This window comes from Lithobates pipiens, unplaced genomic scaffold (assembly GCF_037356315.1).
Source record: "Lithobates pipiens isolate NorthernLeopardFrog02 unplaced genomic scaffold, aLitPip1_a1.2 Scaffold_16, whole genome shotgun sequence".
Lineage (NCBI taxonomy): Eukaryota > Metazoa > Chordata > Amphibia > Anura > Ranidae > Lithobates > Lithobates pipiens.
Genome location: NW_027507748.1, coordinates 534,798,377 through 534,812,470, shown reverse-complemented (window position 1 = coordinate 534,812,470; position 14,094 = coordinate 534,798,377).

The window sequence follows — 14,094 nt, the reverse complement described above, 5'->3', positions numbered from 1 at the left end:
TGACGTCACTTGTTGCTAGACCCTAGGCGGCCCAGGCGTTAGCAACGAGTGCAGGAGAGAGGCTCCACCCACCGCTGTTCCTCCTCCTGACATCCTGGTCAGTGCTGGGCATAACTACAAGTCGAGTCTCTCTCTCTGCGCCGCTGATCGGGTTATGTGAGAGAGACTCGGGCAGAGGAGGCAGCGGCATGGCAGCGCAGACAGAGCAAGTGAGAATGTGACAATGACATGTCACTGTCACTGCTACTATTTTGGGGGGGGCAATTGCCCTGTTGCCCCCCGGATCCGCCCCTGGCTGAGATAGGAGCCACCTTTCAACTGTTATCAAAGGAAAGACACACGCATATACAGGCTAAAGAGTGCTGCTCACCCCTGAAGTATAGGGAAGAATTCAAGGATACTCCCCCAAAAATTGGATTTTTAGGCAGCAGAATTATGGGTCAAATCGTAATTTTATACATAATCCCAAATTTTATTATTAAAAGATGTGTAAACAAGATAGTTAAAATATAAGCTCCAGCAGGACAATGATAGTATCACAAATAAGTCTATGGGTATACAAAGCAGACTGAAATGTTCATACAGACAGATAATAGCAGTAGTCCGTCGCCTTTCAACGGTAAGCCCAAAAATAACCAGCAGCTCCTTCGGGGTTTAGTGCTACACACCTAAAACACATACAAAGCATTCTTAAAGTATTTAGACCCCCTTCACTTGCTTTATTTTTTTATTTTGCAGCCTGATTTAACATTTGTTTAACTGCTTGCTGACTATAGGGCAGCAGCTGTGCGCAGGATCAAGTATATATACGTGATCACATACTTCTGGGTAGGAGGCGTGAATGCGCGCTGCCTCCGGCTCGCTCCCACTTTGGAAGCCGGAAGCCGAACGGCAGGTACCGGGATCCTGATGTCCGCTAACACCAGCTGATCGGCAGGCAGAGACATAGAGCTGCGATCTGCCTATGTAAACAAGGCAGATCGCCGTTCCAACAGAGGGGAAAAGATGGAGTTTGTGTATTCCATCTCTTCCCCTAGTAAAAGCACCTCACACAGTATAGTAAAACACTGGTTAGGCACACAGTTAACCCGTTGATCGCCCCTGATGTTAAAGTGCATATTTTTAGCACTGATTGCTGTATTAGTGTCACTGATTCCCAAAAAGTATTAAAAGTGTCAGTTAGTGTCAGGATGTCCACCGCAATATCATCGCTGATCGCCACAATTAATGGTAATAAATAAATAAATAAAACTATCCTACAGTTTTAGATGCTATACATTTTGTGCAAACCAATCAATATACGCTTATTGGGACCAAAAATATTTAGCAGAATACATATTGGCTTAAATTGATGAATGAAATGGATTTGTAAAGTTTTTTTTATTGAATATGTTCTGTAGCAGAAAGTAAAAAAAAAATTCTTGGTCTTTTTTTGTTTATAGAGTGATCAAATGCCACCAAAAGATTTATATATATAAATTTTGGTATGTGGTTATATGTACTATATATTTTTGAACATAGGTTGTCTCTGAGATATTTTGTTGTACAATAATTAGATTTGATTTGTATTATTATGTAAATTAGTTACAGCTTTGCTAATTAACCACTAGGTGTCCGTGCTATAGCCGAAAGACGTCTGCAGCGTGGACGCCAATTGCCGGGAGTCTGTCCCTGGACGTCCTCCTGTTTACTTCCAGAATGCACGCTCCCGTGAGTGCGCATTGGGGAAGTTCTGTGTTGGCCGTGTCCCTTGGACACAGCCAGTCACAGATCGCTGTAAATGGCCAATCACAGCGGCCGTTTACAGTGCAATCGGTGTGTCCAATGAGAGATGATCTCATATGTAAACATATGAGATCATCTCTCATCGCCGGCTTTCCCTCCTTAAACAGAGACAGCGTGTGAGGAGGGAGAGATGAACGGCTGCAGCAGCCGTCAGTAGAAAAAAAAACACGGAAAATAAAGTGCCCACAATGTCACTGCCATCTGTCACCACTTCCACCTGTCCCCACTGCCACCTGTCAGTGCCATGTGTCCCCAGTGCCACCTGTTGTCAGTGCCATCTGTCCCCAATGCCACCTGTCAGTGCCACCTGTCCCCAGTGCCACCTGTCAGTGTTATTTGTCCCCAGTGCCTCCTGTCAGTGCCATCTGTCTCCAGTGCCACGTATAAGTGCCATCTGTCATCAGTGCCACGTATAAATGCCACCTGTCATCAGTGCCACATTAGTGCCACGTGTCATCAGTGCCACGTAGTGCCATCTGTCATCAGTGCCATATCAGTGTCACGTGTCATCAGTGCCACATATTAGTGCCATCTGTCATCAGTGCCACGTATCAGTGCCATCTGTCATCAGTGCCACCTGTCAGTGTCACGTGCCATCTGTTATCAATGTCACGTGTCATCAATGCCACGTATCAGTGCCATCTGTCATCAGTGCCACGTATTAGTGCCATCTGTCATCATTGCCACGTATTAGTGCCATCTGTCATCAGTGTCACGTGTCATCAGTGCCACGTATTAGTGGCATCTGTTATCAGTGCCACATCAGTGTCAGGTGTCATCAGTGCCACGTATCAGTGCCAACTGTCATCAGTGCCACGTCAGTGTCACGTGTCATTGTCCTGGTGCTCCAGGGCCTTCAAAAGTGTAATAGATATTCAACAAGTTAGATGTGTGATTTATGCTCCTAGAACACCTGATGGTGCTCCCTGCATGTGGGGCCTCTCTGAGTGGCTAAGCTGTGGAAAAGTCCCACACACATGGTATCGTAATACTCAGGAGGAGTAGCAGAATTTATTTTGTGGTATTTGTGGTATACACATGCCATGTGAGAGAAATAACCTATTACAATGACAATTATTATTATTATAAAAATCTTAATTTTGCAAAGAATTGTGGGGAAAAAATGACAACATCAAAAAGCTTGCCATGCCTCTTAGTAAATACTTTGGAATGTCTACTTTCCAAAAAGGGGTCATTTGGGGGGTATTTGTACTTTCCTGGCTTGTTTGGGTCTCAAGAAATGAGATAGGCCACCAGTACATCAGGTCTGATCAATTTTGTATGATTTGTACTATAGCTTGTAGACTCTCTAACTTTCACAAAGACCAAATAATCTCCACTAATTTGGGTTATTTTTACCAAAGATATGTAGCAGTATAAATTGTGGCCAAAATGTATGAAGAAAAATTAATAATTTGCAAAATGTTATCACAGAAACAAAGAAAAATTTGCTTTTTTCAAAATTTTCGGCCTTTTTTAATTTATAGCGCAAAAAATAAAAAACCCAGAGCTGATAAAATATTACCAAAAGAAAGCTCTATTTGTGGGAAAAAAGGCACAAAATTAATTTGGGTACAGTGTTACATGACTGAGTAATTGTCTTTCAAAGTGTGAGAGTACTGAAAGCTGAAAACTGATCTGGTCACGAGGGGGGTTTAAGTGTCCAGTTGTCAAGTGGTTAAAATCTTTTGTGTTCTGTTTCCTATTTGTTTCCCTCTTAGGGTCCAGCCGCGATGTGTGTGCCTCTGGTGTCCACCCCCCTCAGGGTCATTGTGCTCCTCTGGGTCTCTTTTTAACCTCCCGGCAGACAGGGGGGAGAAGGACGGCATTACCTTGCCAGTGTTTTCCGCCCTTCTCTCTTTGCTTTTCTACGGTGGCTTTTTCCCCTCTGGCCACTGGGGGCGCAGTGCGTCATGTGTTGGGGGATGTCTTTCCCCTTCCGGAACGCCGGGAAGCTGTGTGGAGGGCGCCATCGTATGGTGCTCCTCCTTGTTGTGATTTGGAGACATGCTGACTTGTGTTTTGCCCTGGGGGGAGGATTGGGGGGGATGTGGAGTGGCTCGAGCACATGTGAGGGGTTGGGAGGCTCTTGTGGTCTCTCCTAAATGGAGGTTGTCCCTGCTTAATCACTTCCTATTTAAAGCAGGCATTTGTGTATGGCAGTGTGTTTCCAGACAGCCTGGGGTCGGACTGATAAAGGAGGTTCACCTGCATTAGTAAGTAATATGCTGCATACTCAGTCTACCTACTCCATATGCCTAACTACTAGGATCTCTTTTCTTAATCGCTTATTCTTTAACAAGTAATCTTTAATTCATAGATTTCCCACATTCATCTATTGATACCGTCCAATGTAGAGCAGAGTCATCTGTGGATCGGGTCACCCCCTTAATGAATTTTAATTATTTACTCTTTGAAGGTATTGTTATGATGGAGTATTTTCTCATCTTTGCTACCATCACACATTTTTGTCTTTTCCTTTTCTCTTTCATCTTTCTTTGGGCACTGTCACTCACAGTCCTGTGGCAGGGACCGTCCTATTGGTTTTTTTCTTTATCGTGTTGCATTGTTTTTTCTTGTCACACCCCCACTAGGTGCTTTTGTCTTGATGGACAGCTGTGTTTGTACATATACATTTTTTGTAATAAAATTTTTTCATATAATACTCTTTTTTGCTGCAACACAAACCCCCTAGAGAAATTTCTATACCTCATATGCCACCAAGAGAAAGCTCTGTTTGTGGGAAAAAAGGACGTAAATTCTATTTATGTACCGTGTCGCATGACTGCACAATTGTCAGTTTCAGTAATGCATTGCTGTATCGCAAAAAATTGCCTGGGATAAATTTTCTGGAATATATATATTTATTTTCTCATTAATCTATGCTCAATACCCCGTAATTACAAAGTAAAAACATAATTTTAAAAATGGCAGTGAATTTATAAAAAAAAAAAATTGAAGTATCACATTGACAAGTTTTTAGCCCCTTTGCAATACTTGAAATTTAGCTCGAGTACCTCCCATTTCTCTTGAACGTTGCTGAGATGTTTCTACACCTTAATTGGAATCCACCTGTGCTAAATTTAATTGATTGGTCATGATTTTGAAAGGCACGCACCTCTGGCAAAAGCCATGAGGTCAAAGCAACAGTCTGCAGACATCAATGACAGGATTATTGCAAGGCACAGATCTAGGGGAAGGCTACAAAAAGATTTCTGCTTCACTGAAGGTTCCCAAGAGCACCTGAAGGACTCAAACTGAGAGGAACAAGATTCTCTGGTCTGATGAAACCAAGATTGAAATGTTTTGCCCAGGGGTCAAGTCCTGGGGAAAAAAGTGTGGGAACTCCCTCCCACCCAAGATCCACTCCCCCACCAAAAAAAATTAAAAAAGATACGCTCATATGCACGAACGCTTCAAAAGTGGTATTTTTCATTCAATTTTCGTATTGTGTGTATGAAGCTTAACTGTTAGTACATAAAAATAAAAAAAATCCTCAATAAACATAAATACGGTAATTCTTTGAATAATCAGCATTCATTCAATTGTGCTTCCATGCAAATGTGCACATCATGTTCTGATCTTTATTGGGGAATGTTATTTTGTATATAGAGTGTTTATGTGGTGAGTTTACACTTTTCATTGAACAGAGTTTGGATAACACAGGGTTAAACGCAAAGGTCATAAATGAACTGCACATTATCTGGACAGAATGCTTGGGGAGATAGTGATGTGTTCCTGCTTAGGAGATGTATGTTAGCTTGGGGGGCTGCAAACTCTGCAGGGCTCCAACACACACTCGCTGCTATTCCAACCCTTCACATATTTCCACATAAACTTCCCTCCTGGCATTAAACTTTGCCAGGTATTGTGCTCAGCTTACCACCCCAAACTGATGTTCCTCTCTCAGCTCACCTCTCTCCCTGCATGTCCTGTGAGCAGAATAGCTGATCTACCCATTTGCACCACTATTGCGAGCTGTGTCGGCAGCTGATGGTGTAGCACCTGTCACACAGCTCTCATACTTCAAAGTCTTGCAGGATGTGGCTGCTAATGGGAACTGAGTTCCTGTTGTGGAAAAAGTACAGGAACTCCATTCCCATGCGTTCCCGCAAGCCCTGGTTTCGCCTCAATTTCAGATGTTATGTCTGAAGGAAACCAAGCACTACCCATCACCTGCCCAATATCATCTCAACAGTGAAGCATGGTAGTGAGAGCATCTTGCTGTGGAGGTGTTTTTCAGCAGTAGTGACTAGGAGACTGGTCAGGTTTGAGAAAATGTTGAATGGATATGTATGGATAGTACAATGATATCCACAATGAAAACCTGTTCCACAGATGTGGCTTGGGCACAACGCTATGAATGTCCTAGAGTGGATTTATGTGAATGAATACAAAGCTTTCTCTGATTGGTTAAGGCCGGGAGGCAGGCTGATGATGACTTATGATTCCAAACAATTGTATTCATTCACAAAAAACTAGGCTGCCTTTAAATGTCTGAGCGCCGCTCAGACCAACTTGATATTGTTCCAGGTGTGAGAACTGTGCACTGTATGTAGCTGAGGCTACACCCTATACACACAGTGATAAGAGCTTGTCAGAAACCATGAATCAGAATGAGAAAGAATTACAGTTAAATCACACTTGTTTAATAATAATAATAATAATAAAAATGGATGAGTGTAGTAGAACAGCAAGCAGGATCTGGAGCCAGAAGGAATGTCAGCCAAGCAAGTCTTTAACAGGAACACAATAGAGTGTCTCTAGAGATGTGACCAAGGCAAAGGCAGAGATCATCTGGGCTGGACGGCTTGAGTAGGCAGGACTGACGAGCAGGATATCATCAACAGATTAGTCACTGTGGAGAAAAAGGAGCTGGCAATTAGCCGACGGCTGAGCAGCCAGCTTTGAGAAGGAAGGGCTAAGCCCAGCCCTGACAGAGCTGGTACAGCACTTAGTGAAGGAAAAAGTGTTTGTTTGGACCAGCTTGGTCCAAACAAACTATTTGAAGTGAAAGAAAACATAGAAATCAGCTTTACAAACACGCCCAACCACCTAATTTTATCTCCCACCCCTTCAACCGCCAGTATAAACTAGGCCTTCCTAAAATGGGTCATGATGTAATCACCACCAGCCATCAGTAGGCTTAAAAAAATATGTGTTTCTGCATCAGACTCTGAAGCAAAAATAATATAGTAAATAAAGTAAAATACACCATGCTTTTAGGTATTTTCAGGAACATGCATAAAAAACAAATGCAGTATTAAATATAACTCAAGGCTATCATAAAAAATAATCTCTGGAATTCATAAAGACTGATTTTTCAAAAGCGTCTTGAGTGCATTCTAATGCTTTGTACACACGATTGGACATTCCAACAACAAAACCATGGATTTTTTTTCTGACGGATGTTGGCTCAAACTTGTCTTACATACACATGGTCACACAGATGTTGTCAGAAATTCTGAGTGGCAAGAATGCGCTGACGTACAACATGTACGGCAGCATTATAAAAAGGAAATTCAATAGCTAGTGTGCCACCCTTTCGGCTCCTTCTGCTAATCTCGTGTTAGTAGAAGTTTGATGAGAGACGATTCGCGCTTTTCAGCCTTGTGCTTTTCAGTTCATATCTGTTCTTCAGTTTGTGCTTGTGGGTTCGTTCCTGTCTTTCAAGGTGTGTTGTCAGTTCATATCTGTTTTTCATTGCATTCTTGTCCGCTCGTTTCTGATTTTCAGATCGTTCTTCTCAGGTTCTTTCTGATTTTCAGTGCGTTCTGTTAGTTTGTTCTGACCAGCCGACTGTTTTCTAGCCATGTTGCAGTTACATACTTGCCATAGAATTTGTGCTGTGCAGGGTCTTGGTGTTGGAGTTCTTTCTTTGACCCAAGTCCAGTCCATGAACAGGGCAAGGAGGAGTTCATGGAAGAAAAATTGGTTGCTCCAGCATGACCAATTCTCGCACATGCCTTTGTTGTGGGAGATCCAGGAGAATAATCCTGATGATTTCAGGAATTATCTCCGGGTGACGGACCCCATTTTTCACAGTCTGTTGGCTTTGCTGTCCCCTTATATTACCAAGCAGGACACCTGTATGCGGCAAACCATCACTCCCAAGCAGAGGCTCGTCGCCACCTTGCGCTACTTAGCGATGGGGAGAAGTCTGCAGGACATCAAGTTCTCGAAAGGCATCTCCCCCAGGCTCTGGAAAGCATTATTCCAGAGACCTGTTCTGCCATCATTCAGGTCCTGCAGAAGGGCTACATTAAAGTAAGCTTTCTTCTTTAACATCACATTCTATGTATTTAATGTTTGCTAATGTATTGTATTTATTTCATCATTCCCTAATTACCCTGATTGTAATATGCTGTTAATGTCCTCTTTATCCTCATGCATGCAGGAAGCTGTTAAAGTTCCTTTTTTGTCCTTCATGCATATTTGCCTTCACTAACCTCCCCAGCATGCTATCCTGGGTTCATACACACCTAGCCTAGTCACTTAACAATGTATTTTGTCAGCTCCATTGTATTGCTTACACTAAACACACCCTGAAATGAATTCAAAGGTTATTTTTGTCCCTAAATTCAGGCAGAGTGCAAGAGGCTTTTTTTGGGGGGGGGGGCAAGACTCATTTGGACCCCCCTCCCAACCACTACGTCAGCTGATACCAATACTCTATCTGCTGATTTTGCCAAACCCATATACACTATACTACATCTATTGTGGTCATATTTATGGATGAATTCACCAAAGCATGTAGTGCAAGGGCCTGCCTGAATACTTTTAAATTGTACTATTTAAAGTTTTGTTCTCCTATTATCTTGATAGGTAATTGTAGAATGTAAAAATGTGCTTCAGTTTGTACAGTGTGTATTCCTATGTCCAGTGGACCGGCAATAGTGTAAGTAAGGAGGGGCTGGCCAAAATAATCCACATTATTTATGCATTCAGCTCTCAATGAAGTGGAGAGGGTTACCTGTCCAAAACATCCCCCCCCCCTAAAATTTTACAATGGGCCATCAGAGTGGGTGAGGAATCTGATAAGTTGACCTTATACTTTTGTCTTTAAATACTCATTTCAATAAATGTTATACTTAGGTTGGCCAAGAATGTTTGTGTCTAATCTGCTTGCAATGTTATGTGCAAAAGTACTATTTTTTTATTGTTTGACTCCACTGTTTCCTTCAAACCCACAGGAATGGCAAACTAGGGTCCCCTTAAAGGGGGCCTTAAAGGGGTATAAGGGGTGTATTGTGCTGTTGGCAGTGGTGTCGGCGACATACAAGTTTTTGAATGTGGACATAGGGAAGAATGTCCGGATGTCAGATGGTGGAGGCATCACCTAGACGGAGTTCTACAGATGGCTCCAGAATGGCAGCTTGGGCTTGCCACCTTCTGAAGACAATGTGGCTGGTCTTCCATTTGTGTTTGTCGCTGATAAAGCATTTGGGCTGGGAGACCATCTGATGTGGCCGTTCCCCATGAGGACCCTCACCCCCAACCAGAGGGTTTTTAACTTCCAGCTGACCAGAGCCAGAAGGGTCGTGGAGAATGCATTCAGAATAATGGCCAGCCGGTTCCGTCTATTTCTGACAGCAATCCACATGGCGGAACATAAACTAAACCATATTGTACTTGCCTGCTGCATTCTCCACAATTACCTCTGAAAAAATGCAATAAACTATGTGGCCTCAGTTGGGGCTGAGGCCAGATTTCAAAATACAACTCTGATGGCACTTGAACCTGGCTGTCCTGGCTTGCCCCCCAAAGCACAATTTGGGGGGCAAGTTAGACAGGAGTATGTTGAGTACTTTGCGGGTAGGGGGGCCATTGATATGCCAGCCAATGTGTGAAACATTTTTTAAATAAATATTTTTTTGATAAACTGAACTAATATTTCATTTGATTTACTGCTTGTGTTTCTTTTAGTTGTCTCCTAGGTTCTCCAATGTAATTTTTTTTGGTAATTTTCTTCAATAGTGAAAACTTCATTTCTATGATACATGAGGTGACAATCTCTTCTTCGGCTATTATTATGTTGTGGGTCTGCTACACACACATTGTTTTTGTTGTTAATGTATGTAATGCATTAATGATAAAAATAATCATCCTTTTCAGTTCCATGAATTAATTGCTTTGAGTCCTTAAAGTGGTGTGATTGTGGCAAATTTTAGAGCACTGTGGGGGTTATTTACTAAAGGCAACTCCATTTTGCACTACAAATGCACTTGTAGTGCAAAGTAGATTTGCCTTTAGTGTATTTGTCTTTAGTAAATACCCCCATTGTCACTGTAAACTACACCAACTTACTACAAAAACTGGTATTGAGCTTTGAAATAAGAAGCCACACACTGTGTTGACTCAAAGCACATTCACATGTGCGTTAGAAAAGGGTTTTTTAACAAACCAACATCTTTGGTGTATAGCATTTTTATGTTTGACAGTAGAAATATCCTTTTTTGGGTTAAACAGGCATGTTTAAAACCATACCATACACAACTCAGGAACTTACAAAGTTCAACTTGGATAAATTGAAGGCAATATGTGACATTAGTATGTCATAACTGTGTTGATTTTGCCTTCATCAGATGGGGTGATGTCACCCCTGTAAAAGGCAAATTTTGAAGATGCACACAAATTGGGAGTGGAAATGTAGATTTCCCTCCTGATCCCATGTCTAATGTCAACATTTGCTAGCTCCCATCATGGGGGGGAATCAATGGATGTGTTTCGGGGGTGCAACCCCTTTCTCTCATCTACTTGAGTTGCGAGGAAAGGGTTGCACCCACAATATGCGTACATTCATATCCCGTGATGGCAGATAGCACATGTTGATACACTGTGTGCATCTTCAAAATTTGGTTTTCAAATTACTTTAAAACTTTTTGAAAATAAAAAAATATAATGACAAAATTTTTGGGCGTTTTATATTCTGCCTAAAACATCAATAATGTCGTTGAGTCTTTTTTCAATATCATTTATGTTTTCCTTTATCTTCTCTAATTCCCGATTGCACACCATGATCTCCCTGATGAGGATGTGTGCACTTGCACTTGTGAAATTAGTTTATTCTTCCACAACATCCACCACATCACCTAAAAATAAAAAAACACACCATGTATTATAAATATTCAGGCATACATCTATTATCTGAAGCTTTGGTCTCAGACACTGACCTGTTGTGGTCACTATTTCGCCCAATTCCTGAACTCCTCCTCCCTCCACATCTTCTTCAGGGTGTGTGGGGGTTTCCCCTTCTTTAGGGGGTGTGGTGCTCTTGGTGTCCTCAGATGTCCCCAGTATTTTCTCCCCTATGTGAAGCAAAAATAAGGTATACTTAGCACACAGATATTTGAGGCAAGAAATAGGAATATGAAACATTGCCTGGAAGTGTCATACAATTGTCAGTTTTGGCAGAGTTCCAAGCTGAAAACATATTTTTCCCTTTCTAAACCTGGAATACTTACCTTTTTTGTTATTAAAGTTTCACAGATGGAGAGACACCTAGTATTCACTGGAGCACCTGCATGGGACACCCTAAAAAGGGTGTTCTGGTGTCTCACACTAGTGCTCCTGCGTCCAGATGTGTAAACAGCTGCTGAGTGTCCTCTCCTTACACTGAATCAAGTTTGCATTTCATTCTAGTTACAAACACATCTAGACAACAATGTGCTAAACGTCTTTTCATACAAATAGGCCTGAACAAATTTAGTTAGCCTGCATCTGAAAAAAAAACATTGTATTAAGGGTCAAATTATATTTTGTGTGAACGAACAATGTTTACTGTGAACGACGATAACTGTCCCCACGCCATTTAAAAATGTACAACAGTAAAGAAAAGCTCATGTAGCAGCATGCAAGTAATAATTGGAACACACGACAAAATACTTTTTTGCAGCACTCTCTTGATCCTTCTGTACTGATCCTGCTCCCTCAATTTGAAGTCTGACCAGCATTTCCTCAATTGCTCCTTGGACCCCAATATTCTTCTGCAAACTTTACATCTTTAGTCAGGATTTTGGTCTTTCTCACATTTGGGTTGCTGTACAGTCCATATTTCCCGTCATTAGTCAGCCGTCTTCAAGATGACTCCGGGCTTTCGTCGTCCTCCTCGTTGCTGATAATATCATGCACTGCGCCGAAAGAGAAGAGGTGGGGAATATACTAGAAAGAAGGTCAGGAGGGGAGTTTCACGCATACGCAGTGTAGATAAAGTGTAGCGCGCATACGTACGATCTGCGAGCGGAGTAGCGTAAGCACCGATTGTGCAAACGAAGGTACCATTTTAACTCGGGGCATCAGTGTTAGTGGCCTATAATGCTTATAGATTGAGGCCTATATTGAGACAAGATTAGGAGAGTTTAGCCTGACATTAGGGTTTGTCTTGTGTTGTGTCTTGCAGAGAAAATGGATACATTTAATGACCATGACTTCCTCCCCAACTTTATTGATAAGTACAGAGACCTGCCCTGTCTGTGGCAAGTTAAGCACCCATTTTGTAATAACAAAATAAAGAGGAAGGCAATGCTAGATCAACTGTTGGAATTGGTGAAGCCGGTGATTCCCGTAGCAGACATCACCTATTTGAAGTTCAAAATTGATGGCCTGAGGAGCACATATAATAGGGAGCACAAGAGGGCCCAGGATTCCAAAACATAAGGAGCATAAGCAGATTACATTTATGTCCCTAGGCTCTGGTACTATGACAGACTGAAGTTTTTGTCAGATCAGAGTGAACCCAGTCCATCACTCTCAACCCTTCCTTCCACTCTTCCTTCCACCTCAGATGAGGCTTCAGACATAAACATGGGCATTCCACCCAGGAAGATGTGGAGGAGCCTAGCTTGAGCCAGGTATAGCATTGTTCAACATATTTCTTCTCAAAAATGTAATTATGTTAACTAGATGCTATTATTGATCACTAATTTCTGATTTAATAAAGTGGTTTACATATCAGTAGACAGTAGTAGCCAAAAATGATTGGGACAAGAATGAAAAATGCTAGTGTCAGAATGATAGTCTTTTCTATTTGTTAACAGTCATGAGCTCAAAATTGTGTGTGATTGATGACCAAAAAATGAAAACTATGTCCCATTTTCATACACAGGGAAGTCTCAGCCAGAAGGAGGCCGTGGAAAGTGCAGCCAGGAAGTGGCCGTGGAAAGTGGCTGCCAGAAGGTGGCTGGGGAAAGTGACAGCCAGGAGGTGGCCGTGCCCAGTAGCCTGACCGAGTCACAGGTTCCTCCCCTCCACCTTCCAAAAAAAAGGCCCAGGAAGGGGAGGAACGGGGAGGAGTCAGCTCTTGGTTTGATTTGGCAGACTACTGCGGGCCTCAAAAACACCCCTAATGCCCAGGAGGCCTTTGTGTGTATGACGGCCAGTATGATGCAAGAAATGAAGGTGGGCCAACGCCTCATCTGTGAGGAGGTAATCTTTCAGGCCCTAAATAAGGGGTGAGGGGTCAACTCACAAACAAAAGTCATGTATGTGAGTTGGACCATACTCCTCCTCCACCTCCAGCCACAATTCCAACACCACAGCCACAGCCTGGAAGGAAGCATGCAAGGAAGTCTTGAGAGTGATGGCCTGGGTTCAGTCTGGTCTGGCAAAAGACGCAGGCTGTAGTAAGACCACAGCCTGGGGACATATATGTCATCTGTTGCTGCCCCCGATCTCTCAGAGTCCTGAACCAGATTGTGCTCCCTATTAAATGGACTCCTCAGGTTAACAATTTTGCCTGTAAAATAATTGATGTCTGCCCTGGGGTACAAAAGCTTTGCTAATTTCAACAGTTTATCCAGTGTTGCCTTCCTCTTTATTTTGTTATGACCCCTAATAAATTACAATTTTTTTAACAAATACTTGGCTATGTGTTTTAGTTCAAAAAGGACAGTTTGTTTGTGAGTAGGCAGGTACATTTCAAAAATACAATGTCACATTAACAAGGGACACCAACACCAACCAACCTCTTTAAGGTTAAAAAAAAAAACAAGATACATGTAATAATGGTGTTGTGGTAACTTGATACACAAAATGACAAAAAATATTATGGAGATCGCTACAAAATAATAATAATAATAATAATTAGATCTTGATAAAAAAATAAAAAGTAGATCACTCTTAAAAAAAAAAAAAACATTATTCTGGAGATCTGTTGAAAAAAAAAAAAATAGATTATTCAGGTGATCACAAGAAATAATAAAGAAATCAGTTTGTCAGAACTGTGTGTGAATATCAGCAGCAAAGCGACTTCATTCTTCTAGTATTATAAAGAAAAAGAGAATGCGCTGCATTGAAATATTTCAAAATTTG